The 19,575-nt window shown below is 52.7% G+C and overlaps 1 protein-coding gene and 1 pseudogene across 7 annotated transcripts in view; one reads left to right on the top strand and one right to left on the bottom strand.

Moving 5' to 3' along the window:
* Positions 1–19,575, bottom strand: part of SEMA4D (semaphorin 4D) — a 117,946-nt gene that overhangs the window by 65,337 nt on the left and 33,034 nt on the right. For 2 of the 6 annotated variants that reach the window (XM_009189084.4, XM_003911895.5), the window contains exon 2: positions 12,195–12,260. The exons of 2 other annotated variants lie outside the window; for them this stretch is intronic. The gene's annotated coding sequence lies outside the window, so the exon portion shown is untranslated. Of the gene's footprint in view, positions 1–1,111; positions 3,749–12,194; positions 12,261–19,575 lie in introns of those variants that run through there. 2 more of the 6 variants (XM_009189086.4, XM_021927862.2) reach the window with 2 other exon arrangements.
* On the top strand, positions 5,582–7,335 carry LOC101027001 (annotated as a pseudogene). Its single transcript, XR_162694.5, has 2 exons — positions 5,582–5,794; positions 6,103–7,335. The product of XR_162694.5 is annotated as a proliferation-associated protein 2G4-like (transcript).

Raw genomic sequence — 19,575 nt, 5'->3', positions numbered from 1 at the left:
AGCCCTGGGCCAGGCACAGACGCCTAAGGTGCAGTAACAGCTCACCCCACTGCATGCCCATGCATCCCCCCACCACGGGCAGAGTCAGGGCACTCATGCCCAAAGGAAATCCAAGCAGTGGGCAGGTCCCTGACACGAAGGGTTCTCTTTTCACTGCTCCCCACATAATAAACCTGCTTTACATTTATTGTCCTGGACACTTTGCCTTTTAGAAATTTTACCTACCTACCATAGACATAATTCTGCGTCCACCTGGTGGTCTCTGTTTTCCTGCTTCACCTGGGCCTCCCTCACCACCTTCACGGCCTCTTCCCTGGCTGCCCCTCCAGCACAGCTACAGTGTACCCGCCCTTATCATGCTCTGCCCAGTAGTTACAAGGAGAAACACAGGCAAACACATACAGGCACACGCAGGAGCGCTCCTGCCATCGCGGCTCACAAAGCACGTCATCACACACGGAGCACGCAAGGGGGCTCCTCCCAGCTGCCAGCACATGCTCTGCAGCCGCTACTGACGGGATGTGGGCACGTGAAGAGACAAGTGGGCCAGCAAGTGGGAAGGAGGATCCCCAGACGGAACCCAGTTTACATGAGGCCCTAACAGACCACAGAGCTGTCGTTCAATTCATTGGTCAAAGGACGGATTATTGACTAATTAGTGCTGGCACACTGGAAGGAAACAAAATTGTCCTCCCCCACCCCAAGCATATTATTTCCTGTTAAAAGCATTCTAGACACGTTCAAGAGTTTAATTCAAACACACAAAACAAGAAAACCCCTGCCAGAAAATCCCCAGACAACCCATGTAATCTTCTTAACAAACGCTGGTACCCACGAGCCCTAAGAGAAGAGAGAGACACATTCGACCATCAAATGAGTTAACCTGGACAGCAAATGATACATTCATAAAAGAAACTGGCACAGAAGAGAATTAGGAATAAATATGTTCCAAGCAGAAGAAAGAAGATCAATATCTATAACAAATCCAGAGCTCCTATAGATTGGCAAGAGAGGGCTGAACGTCCCGACAGAACAGGGTCACAACACACAACAGGCAATTCACAGAAGATCCAAACGGCCACAGAACATCCAACAAGGACGTGACACTCACCAGGATCTGGGGGGACGCCATCAAGGCCACAAAGCTGTCACTCTGCCCCGAACACTGACAAGTCGGTCTATAGTGTCTCACGCCACCGCCGAGAGAGGGTGCTGGAACAGGGAGCTCCCCGCACTCACAGGGAACGATGAACTGTTGGATCTTTTCAGAAACGGATCTTGCAAGATCTATTACAATGAAGAGACACAGCTCTTCGGACCGTGAGTGCTGCTCCCTGAAACCCGTGCACTGAATGACAGCTCCAGAGCACGGCCAGGGTATTCACGGAAGCGCTGTTTACACTGCCTGTATGGTTTTCGGGCGGCAGCTCTCACCAGTGACCACAAACTGGACGGCTTACAACAGAAGTGTATTCCCTCACGTTCTGCAGGCCAGAATGCTGAGATCAGTTTCACTGACCAAAATCAGGGTGTCAGCAGGGCCATGCACTCTCTGGAGGCCCCAGGGGAGACTCCCTTTCTGGCCTCTTCCAGCTTCTGGTGGCAGCAGCGTTGCTTGGTTTGTGGTTCCTTGGTTAGTCAGCGTTCTCCAGAGAAGCAGAACCAACAGCATGTGCACAGGGAGAGAGAGAGATTTATTATGCGCTCGGCTCACGTGATTATGGATCTGTCATCCACAAGCTGGAGACCCTGTGAAGCTTCCATTCACAGGCAGTCAGGCAGGCGAACTCCCCTCTGACTCGGGGAGCCGGGTCTTTTTGTTCTATGGAGGACTTCGACGGATTGGGTGAGGCCGACTCACTTTGGGAAGGGCCACCTCCTACCCCACCTTCTACTTTGCACACCATGCCCAGGCCTCAGGCGAGTTCCCTACCCATGCTCCCAGCCTCTGCGTCCAACTCAGAGGTCTCCGTAGGCTCAGCTGGGGGTGCCATGCAGGACAAGCACTGCACCCCCAGCAGGAGATGAGACGAGACCCTCATGTCCCGGGCCCCCTCCCTTCCAGGCCTTGCCACGTGTTCTATCCCTGCGGGTCTGTCCATCCTGCCTCCCGGGCCACGGCTTTCCTTAGTCTACCGATTCTCATGTCAACCTCACCCAGAAATACCCACACAGACACCCAGAATGGCACCTGACCACTTATCTGGGCACCCCGAGGCCCAGCCCAATTGGCAGATAAAATCCACCCCACACCCACCACTACTGTGGCCTCTGGGCCCTCTGTGTCTAATCTCCCTCTGCTGCCTCTGAGAAGAACACTTTTGAGTGTACTTGAGGCCCAGCAGATAATCCAGAATCATCTCCCCACCTCGAGATCCTCAACTTGGTCCCATCTGCAGACTCTAACTCTCTATCTAAAGTCACCCTCTCAGGCTCCAGGGGCTAGAACCTGGCATTTTCGGGGGCCATCATTTGTCCTACCACAAGGGGCAAAACCAAAGAACAAAAACACCCTGAGACTGACTAGCTCTGAACAGGGCCTGCTGCAAGGCTATGACCCCACCCTACTCAACATAGGCTAAAGAAAACAAGACACACCATCCCATCCCCATGATGAACACCACGGGGCCTCTCTCGGGCCACCAAGGAGGGCAGAGAGGGTAGGCTGCCTCCCAGGACTTCTCCAGGGCTCCGAGGCTCCCTGCACAAAGGAGCAGCCACTTCCCCTCGGCAGGGGCGTGGGTCATCCTGGTCCCTAGCAGCCGCACCTTCTAAAACAAGGCAGCAGCAGCAGGAGACTGAGGCGTGGGAGGGGGGTTGTGCGCCAGGCACGCTGGCGGGGGAGGAAGGTGCCTCCCCTCAGGATGCACCTTCCACTCCCCATGCCACGCTGCACCCAGGCCTCAGGCGGGCTCCCTGCTCACACTACGTCCAGCTCAGAGGACTCGAAGTATCAGCTGGGCATGCCCCTGTGGGATAGGTGCTGCCCCCAAAGACTGCAGAGATAAGAGGAGACCCTCAATTCCCCAGATGCCTTCCCTTCCCAGCCGTGCCATGTGTCCTATCCTTTCGAGTCTGTCCATCTCACCTCCCAGGCCCAGACCATCTCTCCCACCGCAGCCGACAGCCAGTCCAAATCTCGACCCTCCCTCGCACGCTGCCTATCTGTCCTTCCAATCTCGACAGAGGCCCCCGAAGGCTGGTCTCTCCTTGTGACCCTTGCAGGCCAGCAGGCAGCAGGAGCAGGTTCAGACACGTCCCTACCTGACAGCGAAGGAGCGAGGGCATTCTGAGGGGGCCTGCCCTGGGAGGGCTCCGTGCCCCAGCTCCAGTCAGGACTAACCCCCAGGCTAGTCCTCAGATGTCTCCTCGACTCCAGGCTTAGGTACCCCACAGCCTCCTCCCCACTAATAAGCACCTCAAGCTTCCCGTGTCCCCAAACCATGCTCCTCACCTCCCCAAAGCTGAGACGTCTCCGAGAGAGCCCAGGCAGAAGCCCACGTGGAGCCTCCATCTTTCCTACAGCTCAGGCCAAACCCCAGGGCATTCTGTGCTCCCCGACCCACACCATGACCCACCCCAGATCCAAGCTGGCAGCAAGTCCTCCTGGTGCACCTCCAAGTAAGCACGAAAGGGAGCCACTCCTCATCGGCACTGCCGCACCATGCCCGCACCAGCAGCGCTCTCCCAGACCACCTCACGCCCTCCTAACCAGGTGCCCGGCACCCCCACCATGGCCCATTTTCCTCAGAAGCCAGGGGTCTTCCCCAACCCCCTCAACCTCCCCAACCCACCACCTCCTCTCCTGCCCCTGTCCTTCCTGATTCTGCCTCGGCCCACTGCCCTCTCCACCTCCACTTCAGTGCTCCCCATGCATACGGTGCTCCTCCCCAGGCACAGGCATGGTGCCAGCCGTGGCTCCATCAATTAGCCCAACTCCCCTTATAGAGCCTATCTCATCTCTTTCTCTGCTTTATGTATTTATTTATTTGTATTTTATTTAGATGTATTTATTTGCATAGAGTCTTGCTCTGTCACCCAGGCTGGCGTGCAGTGGTGTGATCATAGCTCACTGCAGCCTAGAATTCCTGGGCTTAAGTCATGCTCCCACCTCAGCCTCCTGAGTAGCTGGGACTACAGGTGCATTTCACCATGCCTGGCTAATTTTCTACATTTTTATAGAGATGGGGGTCTCACTATGTTGCCCAGGCTGGTCTCAAACTCCTGGCCGCAAGTGATCCTCCCATCTCGGCCTATCAAAGTGCTGGGATGACAAGAGTAAGCCATTGCCCCTGGCATCTTTTTCTGCTTTATTTTTCCCCCTTATAACTTCAATCATACCTGACCCACTGATCTCCTTTGGGGTCTGTCTGCCCCCATAGTAGACTACTATTTCCTCTGCTGACGCCCCACTGCCCAGGCATATGGGATCCAGGGCAGGAGCTCAGTGACCTGTGGCATGGCAGGCCATGGAGGACCCACCCTCCCCTGGGCGATGTGGGATAGGGACAGGGAGGCAAGGTATGCCTATCCAGACCAGCCAGGCCCCCCCAGCACCAGGAACAGGCTGCTATGGGGGCCAGAGTCCGCCTGCACTCTGAGGAGCAGTGATCCACACAATGGCAGCAGAGAAGGCGTAAAACCGCGAGGCCTCTGCACATGGATGAGAACGTGTCAGACGCACCCAGAAAGCTATTCAATGAAAGGGCTTGTTTCACGGACTCCACTGGCGGGCATGACAGCATTGCCCACATGTTCACTCTCTGCAAAGAAAAATGGGCCCTTTTGAGGGATATAAATAGCCTGGCCAGATGTGGGAGTGCCTGAGGGGCTTTTCCCAGGACTCTAGCGTGTGTCCTGCAGCTGCATAAATAGCAGCCCCTCAGTGGGACCCCAGGGACTGCCAAAGCAAGTGCAGGTCAGGACATGAAAGGGTTACGTGGGGACCCTCCTCCCACGGGAAGGCAGGATGGGGCTCATCACAAGCCATCACTGACCTGCAGGCTGAGCATGCCCGTTGATGCATTCAGGGTACAGCTGGGACACGGAAAATCAGCGGCAAATCCACTGTGTGAGTCTTACCCACAGAAAACAAGGGAGACAGAAGCCCAGACAGCGCGGGGCCTTTTGGGGATGGGTGTGCTCACTGAAAGCACAGGCCAGGGAGCCCTGCAGACGTACAATCTCAGTGGTGAAACCGGGCTATTTGGTAAGGCCCAGCAGGCTATTTTGTAATTGTCTGCATAAATGCAAAATAATAGCACTTAAAGCTGGCTAAAAACACTCTCACAGCCTGATATGGTTGTTACAAGTCACTAGCTCCCAACTACAGGGGCGGGGCCTGGACAGGAGAGGAAGTCAAATCCAAGGGCACCAAAGAACAGTTTAGATCCTACACCTACCAGGCAAGCCACAGGTATAATTTCAGATGTTCCCAGAAGTCACGCTAAGACACTAAGTTTGTGGCTTTTGCTCGCCCTCTCCTCGAGGATCGAGGGAGCTCTAACCACAGCCTGCGACTGGGAAGGGAGGCAGAGCAGCGGCTCAGGGGAAACGAGGCTGCAGTGGTGGTGGCAGGAAGATGTCGGGCGAGGACAAGCAGCAGGAGCAAACTATCGCCGAGGACCTGGTCATGACCAGGTAGAAGATGGGGGGCGACATCACCAACAGGGCACTTCGGTCCTTGGTGGAAGCATCTAGCTCAGGTGTGTCAGTGCCTCAGTGAGAAAGGTGGTGCCACCATTACGCAAGAAACAGGGAAAATCTTCAAGAAAGAAAAGGATATGAAGAACCGGTCGCAGTGGCTCATGCCTGTAATCCCAGCACTTTGGGAGGCCGAGATGGGTGGATCACAAGGTCAGGAGATCGAGACCATCCTGGCTAACCTGGTGAAACCTCATCTCTACTAAAAATACAAAAAAATTAGCCGGGCATGGTGGCGGACACCTGTAGTCCCAGCTACTCAGGAGGCTGAGGCAGGAGAATGGCGTGAACCCTGGAGGCGGAGCTTGCAGTGAGCCGTGACCGTGCCGCTGCACTCCAGACTGGGGGAGAGAGAGAGACTCCGGCTCAAAAAAAAAAAAAAAAAAAAAAAAGGAAAAGGAAGAAATGTATTGCTTTTCCCACCAGCATTTCGGTAAATAACGGTGTATGTCACTTCTCCCCTTTGAAGAGCGGCCAGGATTACATTCTCAAGGAAGGTGACTTGGTAAAAATTGACCTTGGGGTCCATGCAGACGGCTTCACCGCTAATGTAGCTCATACTTTTGTGGTTGACGTAGCTCAGGGGACCCAAATAACAGGAAGGAAAGCAGATGTTATTAAGGCAGCTCACCATTGTGCTGAAGGTGCCCTATGCCTGGTCAAACCTGGAAATCAGAACACACAAGTGACAGAAACCGGGAACAAAGTTGCCCACTCATTTAACTGCACGCCAACAGAAGGTATGCCTGTCACACCAGTTGAAGCAGCATGTCATCGATGGAGAAAAAACCATTACTCAGAATCCCACAGACCAGCAGAAGAAGGACCGTGAAAAAGCTGGATTTGAGGTACATGAAGTATATGCTGTGGATGTTCTCGTCAGCTCAGGAGAGGGAAAGGCCAAGGATGCAGGACAGAGAACCACTATTTACAAACGAGACCCCTCCAAACAGTATGGACTGAAAATGAAAACCTGACGTGCCTTCTTCGGTGAGGTGGAAAGGCATTTTGATGCTACGCCGTTTACTTTCCGAGCATGTGAAGATGAGAAGAAGGCTCGGATGGGTGTGGTGGAGCACCCCAAGCATGGACTGCTGCGACCATTTAATGTTCTCTATGAGAAGGAGGGGGAATTTGCTGCCCAGTTTAAATTTACAGTTCTGCTCATGCCCAGTGGCCCCATGCGGATAACCAGTGGTCCCTTCCAGCCTGACCCCCATAAGTCTGAGATGGAGGTCCAGGATGCAGAGCTAAAGACCCTCCTCCAGAATTCTGCAAGTCGAAAAACCCAGAAAAAGAAAAAAAAGAAGGCCTCCAAGACTGCAGAGGATGCCACCACTGGGGAAACATTAGAAGAAAATGAAGCTGGGGACCTAGGTGGGTCCCATCTCCCCAGCTTGCTGCTCCTGCCTCATCCCCTTCCCACCACACCCCAGACTCTGTGAAGTGCAGTTCTTCTCCACCTAGGACCGCCAGCAGAGTGGGGGTCTCCCTGTCCCCACCCCAGTTCCCCAGCCCACCCCCTTCCAACAACAACCAGCATCTGACTCTGGTCTTGGGAGGCGAGGCTTCCCAACCACAGAAGACTACTTTAAATGAAAAAAAGAAATTAAATAAAATCAGGAGTCAAAATTCATCGTCTTCAAGCCCCTCTTTCTAGCCTTTTCTACTACTCTCTGCTTGGTCAAAGTTTGTGACCCTACAACAGAACAGGGCTAAATTAGCCACCACCACTGAAAACTCGGTTGAATTTTTTTATACTACTCTGACGTCAGCATTTTTCCATCTGTTTGGGGCTTTTTCCTCTCTTTTCCATTCTCCCCAAGTATTTTATCTGGCTTCAAAATTAGAAGGATTATTTTTCAGATTGTTTTTATTCAGTGTGGCCGACTCCTCATCTGATTCAGGCTGTCCAGTCAGGCCCCTCCCATTTTAGGAGCTGGAGCCTTCATTTATGAAGCGATTCTCATCTATGAAATGGATCCTCATTTGTCAATCTTTTTTCTTCCATTTTCACAAAGCTGTAGAGAAATAATTCATCTCCACCTTACCCTTTTCTCTGGAGTGAGTCTCCCCTCGCTCCATCTTACACAAACCTGAGCTGGAAGCTCAACTGGTTTTGTTCCCTGTTTGAAACACTGTGATCTCCCTCCCTTGAAAGAAAAACCGAGAACCAGAGGAGTAGACTGACTGAAGATGCGACTCCTGGCTTTCTGAAGCTACGGACTTGGATTGGATTGCTGGGGGTTTGTAGAGAAAGGCGACAAATTTCAGTACCTCTGGCATGCCGTCCCAGGAAAGTAGGGCTCCCACTAACTTATGAGGTTTTTAAACACATTGACAATGACATGACATTAAAATAAATCTGGATTTGCTCATTAAAAAAAAGACTAAGTTTGCTTTAGTCATATATTTTATCTAACCCAATACACATCCAAAATACACTCCTTCTGCATGCCATGCACGCAGGTCATGAACAAGGGAGTGCATCTTGCCTTCTGTGTGCAAACTCTCTGTAACTGCTCGACGTATCTCGGCTCTGATCAGCCACACTTCTGGTGCTCCGTGTCAGGCGTGGCGTCCAGCTAGGATACTGAACAGGGACCCTATGAGGCATAGGGAGGCAGTACCACCCACACAGCCACTGGTAGGAGGAGGTGCTATGGATCTGAGTGTGTTGAGGGTGTGGAAGCTTCTGGTTACTATAAATGAACCCTTGGCCGCTGGCCCCTCCTGTGTGCAGGAGGCAGCTGGATGGTGCTAGTACCCTACATGTCCTGACCTGTTTTTTTGTTTTGTTTTGTTTTCTTTTTTGTTTTTTGAGACGGAGTCTCGCTGTCGCCCAGGCTGGAGTGCAGTGGCGCGATCTCGGCACTACAAGCTCTGCCTCCCGGGTTCACGCCATTTTCCTGCCTCAGCCTCCTGAGTAGCTGGGACTACAGGCACCCGCTACCACGCCCGGCTAATTTTTTGTATTTTTAGTAGAGATGAGGTTTCACCATGTTAGCCATGATGGTCTTGATCTCCCGACCTTGTGATCCGCCAGCCTCAGCCTCCCAAAGTGCTGGAATTACAGGCATGAGCCACTGTGCCCAGTCTTTTCAGTCTGTTGCCCAGGCTGGAGTGCCATGGCGCGATCTCAGCTCACTACAACCTCCGCCTGCTGGTTTCAAGCGATTCTCCTGCCTCAGCCTCCCAAGTGGCTGAGATTACGGACATGAGCCATCATGCCCCGCTAGTAGAGACGGGGGTTTTGCTATGTTGGCCAGATTGGTCTCGAACTCCCGACCTCAGATGATCCACCCGCCTCAGCCTCCCAAAGTGCTGGGATTACAGGCATGAGCCACCACGCCCGGTGTCCTGTCCTGTTAAAGCAGCTTTGGGATGCAGAGCTTGACCATGCTTCCTCTGCAGTGACCTGCTGCACTGTCTCTAGACTGCATGGCTTATCTCCAAAGCCAGGCTTCAGAGAAGAAAGCTCACATCGTTCATCATTAGTCAGAGCAATGCCCAGGACCCTGAGTGCCCATCAGGGATGGGGTCCTGGGCGTTTTCCAGGTAACAGCCTCACAGGGCTGCAGCAGAGGACCTGGGACACCCTCAGGGGCCTCCTGAAACATGCAGAAGTAATTACCTCCCCTTTCAGTGTCATTTAATTAAATCTACAGTCTTTCTGCTCTCAGCTCTGTGAGACGTGGAACTGTACCTGCTAAAAATAAAGCCCAGCTCCTATGAACAGGGCTCCATCCCAGCGCAGGTGAAGCAGCCCTGCCTCCAAGCAGTGGGGCACACTCAGACCCTAGGGAGGCTGGGCAGCACACACACAGTGCACTTTATAAAGACTACAGGGTTGTTTGAAATTAAGAAGGAAGAGCTTAAATGCAGGTGGTATCAAAACAACAACCAAACCAAAGGAATTCACTTTCTGCACTCAACTCCCCATAAGCACATACAAGTGTAAGAGTTTGGGTCTAAGAAATCACAAGCAAGACATAGCACTGTATCCTGTGGCTCTCTGGCTCCCCACTACAGATGTCCAAGCCAACCTGTGCTCCCTCCTCTGAGGACGCAGAGCCCTTTGCTGCCTGTTATACCCATGCTTCTGGGGGAAGCTGCTGGAAGCCGATGGCCCCCAGGCTGTGTTCCCAGTCATGTCCAACAGGCCTGCAGTAAGGACCCCAGCACCCCATACCAATCTAAGCCAGGATTTCCGGAACCATCTAGTCCCAGCCCTCGCTGGGTGGACACACAGCCCTGACGGTCAGGTTCCTGTGGAGACTGTCCTCTCTCCAGGACCCAGCATCAGAGGGCCTGGCTCACAGTGACACTGGGAACCACAGTGCCTGCTTTGTCCCCACCCAAAGGGCGGCAAAGCTGCTTATATGAGCCACTTCACGCTGGGAAAAGTCCCTTAAAAGTTATTTTTGCTTCCACTTCAACCCAAGTTCTAGAATATATGTCTTTTTTTTTTTTTTTTTTTTTTGAGACGGAGTCTCGCTCTGTCACCCAGGCTGCAGTGCAGTGGCATGATCTCGGCTCACTGCAAGCTCCACCTCCCGGGTTCACGCCATTCTCCTGCCTCAGCCTCCCAAGTAGCTGGGACTACAGGTGCCGTCCACCACACCCGGCTAATTTTTTATATTTGTAGTAGAGACAGGGTTTCACCGTGTTAGCCAGGATAGTCTTGATAGGATATATGTCTTAATCTTCAGTATGTCCTTTGCAGATGGTCTTGTGTATGGAGACTATCTATGATGTGAAAGCTGCAGCCAGGAAGATCCCAGGCTGGGCAGGACCAGGAGGGCCGAGGCACCCCTGAGGCAGCAGGAGTCACAACCTGGCTTTCTAAAGGGGACACAAGGACTTACATGTCCTGCTTCTTACAGCTGAAGTCACATCTGGAAACACCTTCTAACACAGACACACCTGTATCAACCTTTAATGCACATCTCCAGGAGTGGCCACAGAAGGTGGCGTAGAAGTAGCTAAGGCTCCCCCAGCTTGGTGTGGCTGACGGGGTCAGCCCCCCAAGATTTTCACTTCCTACTCTATTTCCACACCGGATCTAGCAGGAGTGGGCCTTGGGGGCCCTGGACAGGTGGGCCCTCCACCAAATCAAACAGAGCAGCTTCTTCTGATGACCTCTTCTCTTCCGGTTACATCTGAGCACGTAAACAAGCTGGAAACGAGAGACCTGCACAGGTGGCTGCTGAGCCACAGACGGTCCCTCCTGGGGCTACCGAGGGCACCTCCCACGCCTAGTAAGAGTGTCAAACTGAAGTCGGTGCCCCATGGTGACAGCAGGGTGTGAGGCTGAGGGCGGCATTCTGCACAGGGTGAGCCCCCGGAGCCTACAATCCTGCACAGCACAAGGACATGTTCTGTGCCAGCCCAGGCCACCCTCAGGGTGGCAGAAAGGCACAGCCATGCCACAGCACCCCCAGCCCCGAGCTGACCCAGTGGGGCCCTGGCACAGGACTCCGCCCAGGTGTGTGCCCAGCACAGGTGAGGAAGCCCCGCCCCTCGAGGAAGCTGCCAGGGTGGCTGTGCCTCTTCACATTTACAGAGAAGGAAACTGAACCCATGAAGTGGCGGGCCAGCCTGTGGCCCAGCAGCCCTGCAGGGCGGGCAGCCCCATCCCAACAGTTGGGAGGGGGTGGGGACAGGGCCAGAGAAAATGGGTGGCCTGGGTCATAGCCTACAACCACATCAGTTCATCACGCTGTGCCTCCATGGCCTCATCCATGACAGGGAGGGCCCCAGTGCCCTCTAGGGTTGCCATGACATGTGGACTCGCACCCACATGCTGCCCGTGGCAGGGCCCGTGTGGCCTGGTGCTCTGGAATCTCAGACAACAAGGAGACCCTTCTTCCACTCGGAACATTTGAAGGGCGGGGTGGGAGCAAGGGTGCGGCAGCCCGGGGAGCTGTCCCTGTCCACCTCACCCCAGCCCAAGCCACTGTCTTCCCCAGACCTCCCTGAACATGGGGCATGGGGGGTGTGAGTTAGTGGACAGAAGAGAAGCAACTGCCCACCGGCTCCCAAAGACCCCTAAGGTTGGGTGAAAGACCACCTTCAACAATCCAATATGAACTCCTAGGCGTACCAGTCTTCAGGGGACAGTCTAGGCAGGGGCACCTCCTCAACTGGGGCCCTTCCCTTCCTGCCAGGGAAGCCGGTACTAAGGCTGGGCACTGGGCTCACCACCAAACAAGCCACACCCAGCATCGCCTTGCTCATTGCCTGCCCTGCCCCCACCCACTCTGACTTCCTCTACAGCCGCATCCCCTAAACAGACCCTGACCACTCCAGGCAGAACCACCTGAGCTTCCGGAGACAGGCCTTCCTCCCTCACTCTCCAGACACCTGCCCGGCAGGTCACACGGTGAACAGGCATCGCTGCTGACTGAGGGCTGGAACACCGGGACAAGACCTTCTGAAGAGCCAATTCCAAAAGGAACCATGGCTCTCAGGCAGACGCCATCACTTACCAAACCATCAGTGTCATCAAACATTTCAGCACACACTTTCTTTCTACTATCTGGTGTTAGCAGAGTCTGAAACAGAGTTAGAAAAGGGTGCATTTTAGCAGGATAAACTACCAGATTCCCTTACAATATACATACACACAATTCCATACCCCAACACTGTGCCAAAAATGTCACCCAAGGACTGCAAGAGCATCGTCCTAGAGAACCGTCAGTCACAGGGTACAGCTTACCTGGCCAGGTGAGACCAGAGGAGGCATCACAGCTAACGGACAAGGATTAGCAAGAACTGGGAGGGAGCCATCATCTGTACCTTCCTTCACCCTACCCATCTCTCTCCTCCCCTCTGCTCCTGGCCAGGCACCAACTTGGCAGAGAGCCTTTCCTTGGCACAGCACACAATCACTGAGCGTGAGCTCTAGTGCAGGAGGCAGCCAGGGTGGGCCAAGGCCTTACCCAGAAACCCTGTGATCCCCAGTGAAGGCATAGTCAAGAAGGACACTGTAGCACAAAGCTCCAAATCGGTCCCTAATTTAAAATCACATATGAAGGCCATGTCAGTGTTAATACTCAATATTCTAACACTTTTTAAGTTTTAAAATTAATTACATACTTAAAAACCAAAATCAGGAGAAGAAGAAGGGGGAGGAGAAGGAGGGCAAGGAAGAGAGAGAGAAGAAAAGAAGAATCCAAACAGGAACCAGAATTTGGGAGGGTTTTTCTTTTTGAGACAGTCTTGCTCTGTCTCCAGGCTGGAGTGCAGTGGCGCAATCTCAACTCACTGCAACCTCCGCCTCCCGGGTTCAGCGGTTCTCCTGCCTTAGCCTCCTGAGTAGCTGAGCTTACAGGTGCATGCCACCACACCCGGTTGATTTTTGTATGTTTTTTTACTAGAGATGGGGTTTCACCATGTTAGCCAGGCTTGAACTCCTGACCTAAAGTGATCTGCCCGCCTCGGCCCAAAGTGCTGGGATTACAGGCGTGAGCCACCACGTCCAGCTGGGAGGGTTTGTTTTTTTTTTTAAAAAACAATCTTAAAAGTAGGGGAAGGCTTACTAATGCGCCTGCATAAAGGAGAAACATGAGTCAACACGCCGAGAAAACGTAAAGGGCTCCTTCCTTCGTCACTGGCCTCCTGAAGCAGGGAGTGAGCGTCGCAAAGTCCCCACCCACAGGGCACAGAGCCGCAAATGGCAAGTGAAGGGACGAGCTGTTCGATGTCATTAATGATGAAAGAAACCAACTGAAGCAGGACGGTCGTTTTCATCTTTCTGATGAGCAGCAACCTACAGAGCTGAGCAACCAGAGCCTGCGATGAGGCAGGGAAACCGGCACCCGACAGTGGGGTAGCAGACCCAGTGTGACCTGACTGTGACACTCGGGATGCTCCTGAATCACATTCCACTCGGACACAAAGCTACACCGCGAGGGTGCTTCCCGCATCACAGCAAAGCCATGGAAACCTTCAAAGTCCATCAGCAGCCGACCAGAATCAAATAAATGGTCTATCCAAACACTGACATCTATGTACCCATTACAAAGAACAAGGAGGTCAGCCGGGCACAGTGGCTCACGCCTGTAATCCCAGCATTTTGGGAGGCCAACATGGGAGGATCGCCTGTGCCCAGAAGTTCAAGACCAGCCTGGACAACACAGTGAGACCCCATCTCTACAAAACATTAAGTTAGCCAGGCATGGTGACATATGCCTGTAGTCCCAACTACACAAGAGGCTGAGGTGGGAGGATTGCTTGAGCCCAGGATGTCAAGCTGCAGTGAGCTATGACTGTGCCACTGTACTCCAGCCTGTGCAACAGAGTGAGGCCCTGTCTCAAAAAAAGCAAATAAACAAAAAAACAGGCCGGGTGCAGTGGTTCATGCCTGTAATCCCAGCCCTTTGGGAGGCCGAGGTGGGCGGATCACTAGGTCAGGAGATCGAGACCATCCTGGCTAACACGGTGAAACCCCATCTCTACTAAAAATACAAAAAAATAGCTGGGCATGGTGGTACACGCCTGTAGTCCCAGCTACTTGGGAGACTGAGGCAGGAGAATCGCTAGAACCCAGGAGCCGGAGGCTACAGTGAGCTGAGATCGTGCCACTGCACTCCAGCCTGGTCGACAGAGCGAGACTGGGTCTCAAATAAACAAACAAGAAAAAACAAAAAAGAAACCCTGAGGAGGTTACCTTGTGTGGAAAGGGAACTGCCCAAGACAGAATAAAAAGGCAGGCTGTGGAGGGCGGCCAGGGTCAGCCCACCACTCCACGGTGGCCTTATGTATGCGTGTGCGTGGCTGCACAGGAAACACGGGCTTTTGGGAGGACGGTCCAGAGAGCAGTAACAGGTTTTTCATGCTGTGCAGTGGCCTAGGGATCCGAAGGCAACTTGGTCCCTACATTTCTGAGTTTCCGTATTACTGCCATTTGTACCCTGCACACTGCAACAGATACGTACCACAGTCACCCACAGAGCACCACCCCTTTTCTTTAGTGGAACCTACAAATTCCACACGGTGCATACAGTCTAAGGAAGGTCATCTCACAGCTGGTCACACAGTTCCCTTCCTGTGCCCACCTAAAAGACTGCCTACCACACACACGCCACACACATGCCACAAACATGCATCACATGCACGCATACAGGCACACAGACACCCATCCATGCAGACACACACCTACCCACACTTACATGCACACACGTATACACCCATCCACACAGGTACACCACACAAACACCCACCCATGTAAGCACATATGTATATTCACATACAAAATCACAAACAAACCTACAGAGACACACATATGTACACATGCACATATATACATCCAAACACGCACATCCATACACACTCAGGCATACATACATGCATATACATATATGCACACACAAACATACATGCACACCTATACACCTAAACACACACTCATACACACATGGATACATATGCCCACATGGATACACACACACAAACACATGCACAAACATATGTACCTACATGCACACTCATATAGACATACTACACACACCCACATGTACTCATATACACACCTACCTACACACATGTGCCTGCCCACACATGCACACTCAAACACACACTGCGCATGGTCCTTATTCTCTTCCCAAGGGAGCGGCAGCCCAGCATCCCCACCCACTCACACGCTGGAAAAGAATCACCTCCTTCCTCCTCAGCAGCTCAAAGGCAGGTTCTGGAGACCCCATGTGCCTCTGGTCAGTGGTTCTCATAGTGCGGTGTGGAGCAGAGCCCCAGGCAAGGATCTGCATGCCAGATCTCTAGGCCCCAGTTGGAGCCCAAGCCTGGTAGTGCTCTGGGGGGCCCCAAGAACATGCATTTCTAACAGGCCCTCGGGGATGCTGCTGTAGTCCAGTGAACAGCGTCTGGTCCCTGGGGCATCTTAAGGGAGTCAGGGTTTGGATGTGACTCATTCATTCCGTCAGTGAATGCTTTTTGCTCCTTTTGTGTGCCAAGCTGCATCAAAAGTCCCTGGCCCTCCTGAGGATGCAAAGAAACAACTGGAGAGTTATTTCAGGGAGTGAGATGCTGATAAGGCAGGAGCACATCAACGTGAGGAAGAGCCCGCAAGGGTGTTGCGGGGGAGTCTTATTAACACTCCTGAGGGTCTTATCCTCCTGGCGGCATGAGAAGTCCCCCTGCAGACCCAGAGCCTCTTCCCTGCAGCTGTCCCTGCTCAGCCCTGGGTCCCAAAGGGGGCTGACCCTCGTCCTCCCTGCAAGCCTTGGGGGCTGCCCCTGTGTGGCAGGCACCTTCCTTCCTGCATCACCTGGCTCAAATGCCCTACCTAGAAGCAAGGACCAAGATCCTCAGCTGGTCAGAAAGGCCCACACGCCACAAGACCTAGGCTGAGATTTGAGGGCCCATGTGGCTAACACGAGGGAGCCCAGGCCAGCATCCAGTTACCAAATAACACCCTCTATTCTGTGTAAAACTCTGGGTGACAACTGCAACAATGCCATGTGCTCCTAGAAAACAGCAGGAGGTAAGAAATCCCCTGCCCACTGTGCTCCAGAAACAACCACTACAAAAAAATCCCCTCCCCACAGGACTGAGCCAAGGCTCACGATACCCTCATCCACCCAGGACAAGGCCAGACACAGAAACCCGCCAGTGCCTGCTCTGCGTCTCTCCATGACCAGTAGCACTGTGCGTCCCCCGCCCGCTCCCGATCACTCACAACAAAATGCTCATAACCAAACCTTGCTTCACTCTGTCCTTCTCCAGGCCCCTTGGGCCCCACGGAGCCAGCGCAGCCCTTCCTGAGAAACAGCTGGCCTGAGAAACAGTAACGCATCCTCTGACCCTGCCACCCTCATCCCATATCCCACCTCTGGTTCTTCTAAGCCTCATCTACACCCCCCTACAAAGAAAAGCGCTTTGGCCTAACCTTTGAGACACGCATGATCTCATGGTCAGCGTGTGGCCAGGCCCCGGCCCCTACTGTGATAGTCCATTCCCTCCTTTGCATACTCCTAAGAAAGCCTTTTCTTACTAAGTCTGGATCTTTTATTTGACAACTGCTTACTGATTACAAACAACGTGAAACTCCCAAACGTGTCACACACCCGTGCAATGGAGGCACAGGTGAGAGCTTCGATTCTGCCTCCTGTGAGACTGGTACTCACAGGTTTAACTGAGGTTCTGCCGGTTGAGACCAACAGCTCATGAGATAGTTCAGGAATATGTCAGAGATACCCCAGCCTCACATGCACAGCTGGTCCTGGAGGCCGCAGAGCAAGGAAAAAGGGGAGAAGCAACACTGAAGGTGAACCACATGCCTCACAGACATGGGCATCCTACACGCCCGGGAGAACCCATGCCCTCCAGCGTGGAACTCAGCACACTGGGCATTCTGTGTAAGCCGCCCTTCTCCTGCAGACAGGCAGGGCTTGGCAGGGCCAGCTGAAAATGACAACCAGCCTCATATGTGGCCACCACACACACCGAGCGGGAGGACGGAGCAGGTGACCTGCTGTCCCATATACCCTGCAGGAGAGAGAGGGCTCCCAGGGCAGACAACCCCACCACCTAATCCTACAGTCACGCTTGGGGACTCTGCTGGGCCCCTCAGCACGCTCATGAAGCCCCAAGGTCTCTCTTCTAAGATTACTGCAAACTGCAACTGAACGCAGGAAAGAAAATGTGTATCTCACTGGAGGTCAGAAAAATGCAGATTAAAGCAAGAAGCCACTCTCCTCCTACAAAATGACCAGAGAAAATAATCACAAGGCTTGAGGTGGTGAGCAAGTGTGAGCCCCTCCCTGCTGTCAATGACTTTTCTAGCAAGCAGCATGCCAGGGATATCAGGAACCTTACAAGGGCACCTCTTAGCTATGGGCAACGAGCAGACATTGGGACCAGTAATCCCAACAAAACGTTTCACCCCATATACGCCTGACTCTGTGAAACTGAAAAGTCCCCCACAGAGAGGAGCACGTCAATAGGTAAAGCAGCAGTCTGGCTCCAAATTGTATGTGTGCGTCTTTCACATGGATGGCCGCGAGCAAATGGCTGCAGTTCTGAGTCCTGACCACTGAGGAGGCAATCGTGACTCATCGCCCTCCCAGGACAGGTGTGGGCACCACAGGAAGGCTGCCAGAATAAACCTCCAAACATTTTTCTTCTATACTAGGAGAGTAGCATATGGATAGAAATCATGGTGTCCTGGATATCCTAAACCCCCAGAGTCCTGGGAAGCCTGAATCCTAGGACCAATGTGTATTTCTTTCTTTTTTTTTTTTTTTTGAGACGGAGTCTCGCTCTGCCTCCCAAGCTGGAGTGTAGTGGTGCGATCTCAGCTCACTGCAACCTCTACCTTCTGGGTTCAAGCGATTCTCCTGCCTCAGCCTCCTGAGTAGCTGGGGTTACAGGCACGTGCCACTATGCCCGGCTAATTTTTGTATTTTTAGTAGAGATGGGGTTTCACCATGTTGGTCAGGCTGGTCTCGAACTACTGACCTCATGATCCGCCTGCCTCGGTCTCCCAAAGTGCTGGGATTACAGGTGTGAGCCACCGTGGCTGGCCTGATGTGTATTTCTGGAACAACAAATGGGTAATTTTAAGAAGGCTAGGATGAGTTTTACCAACCTGCTTTTCCTAGTGATTCATTAAACACGGTTTGGGTTAAGAAGGGAAATTCTCAGACTCTGCTGAAGTGGGGCTAAAGCCCCTCCCTCTCTGCCCGGAGTGGTCTGCACACCCAGAAAGAAATGCCAGAAATCACTTGGCGTGAGTGCGTTGCAAATTCTTGAAACTTGATTTCTCACAGGTATAGATCGTCTGGCTAACTCAGTCCAAAATTTAAATATGGTGCTATTATAATTCACAGTAACTAACACTATCATCTACACATTAATGTATGGCACGAAAGCCCACAAGGCCAGCTTCCACAGAGAAGCAGGCTCCCAGGGAAGTGGCCACCAGCGCGCTGCCTTTATCACACTGATGTGAGCAGCAGCAGGCAACCGGCTGATAAAATGTGGAAATGTTTTTTCCCTGTGGCATACTCATATAAGGAGAGCCGTGTTTTCTTCACAAAACAGGTGGGGTTGTTTTTGGCAAAATGATGGAATGTTTTGAATTGGAAGGAGTAAAAATTCCCCAATACCAGTCTACAGCAAACAACTCAAAACAACAAGAAGCCAACACCACCTCCTATTTAGAGCTGTTCCAGCCAGAGGCAGTGGCTCATGCCTGTAATCCCAGTATTTTAGGAGGCCAAGGTGGGAGGATCACTTGAAGCCAGGAGTTCAAGACCAGCCAAGGCAACAAAGCGAGTGCCTGTCTCTACAAATTAAAAAAAATTAGCTGGGTGTGGTGACATGCACGTGTAGTCCCAGCTACTTGGGAGGGTGAGGCAGGTGGATCACATGAGCCTGGGAGTTTGAGGCTGCAGAGAGCTGTGATCATGTCACTGCACTCCAGCTGGGAAAAAGATCAAGGCTGCTGGAAAGAAAGGAGGGGAGGAGAGGGGAGGGCAGGAGAGGAGGGGAGAGAAGAAAGCGAGAGAAAGTGAGAGAAAGGGAGAGAAAGAGAGGGAGGGAGGGAGGGAAGGAAGGAAGGAAGGAAGGAAGGAGAGAGAGAAACAAGGCTTCTAGCACTCTCTTCTCTGCATCCCCGTACCCACTTCCAGGTTTCCAACGTCTTGAGTTCAGCCTGGGGAATACCAGACGGGGAAAAACGGCAGACTCATGCTCAGTAGAGGAATACTTGCAATTCTAATCTTCCTCCCCAAACCACCTGCTGCTATATTCTTTTCAGAATCTTTGAATAGCTGCTCCGTGCATTTGCAGTGGGAAAGCCACAGTGGAACATGCTTAACGCATCTTATCAACCAAGCCCATTTCTGA

This window comes from Papio anubis, chromosome 13, assembly GCF_008728515.1.
Source record: "Papio anubis isolate 15944 chromosome 13, Panubis1.0, whole genome shotgun sequence".
Taxonomy (NCBI): Eukaryota; Metazoa; Chordata; class Mammalia; order Primates; family Cercopithecidae; genus Papio; species Papio anubis.
This window is presented reverse-complemented; position numbering and strand designations above follow the sequence as displayed.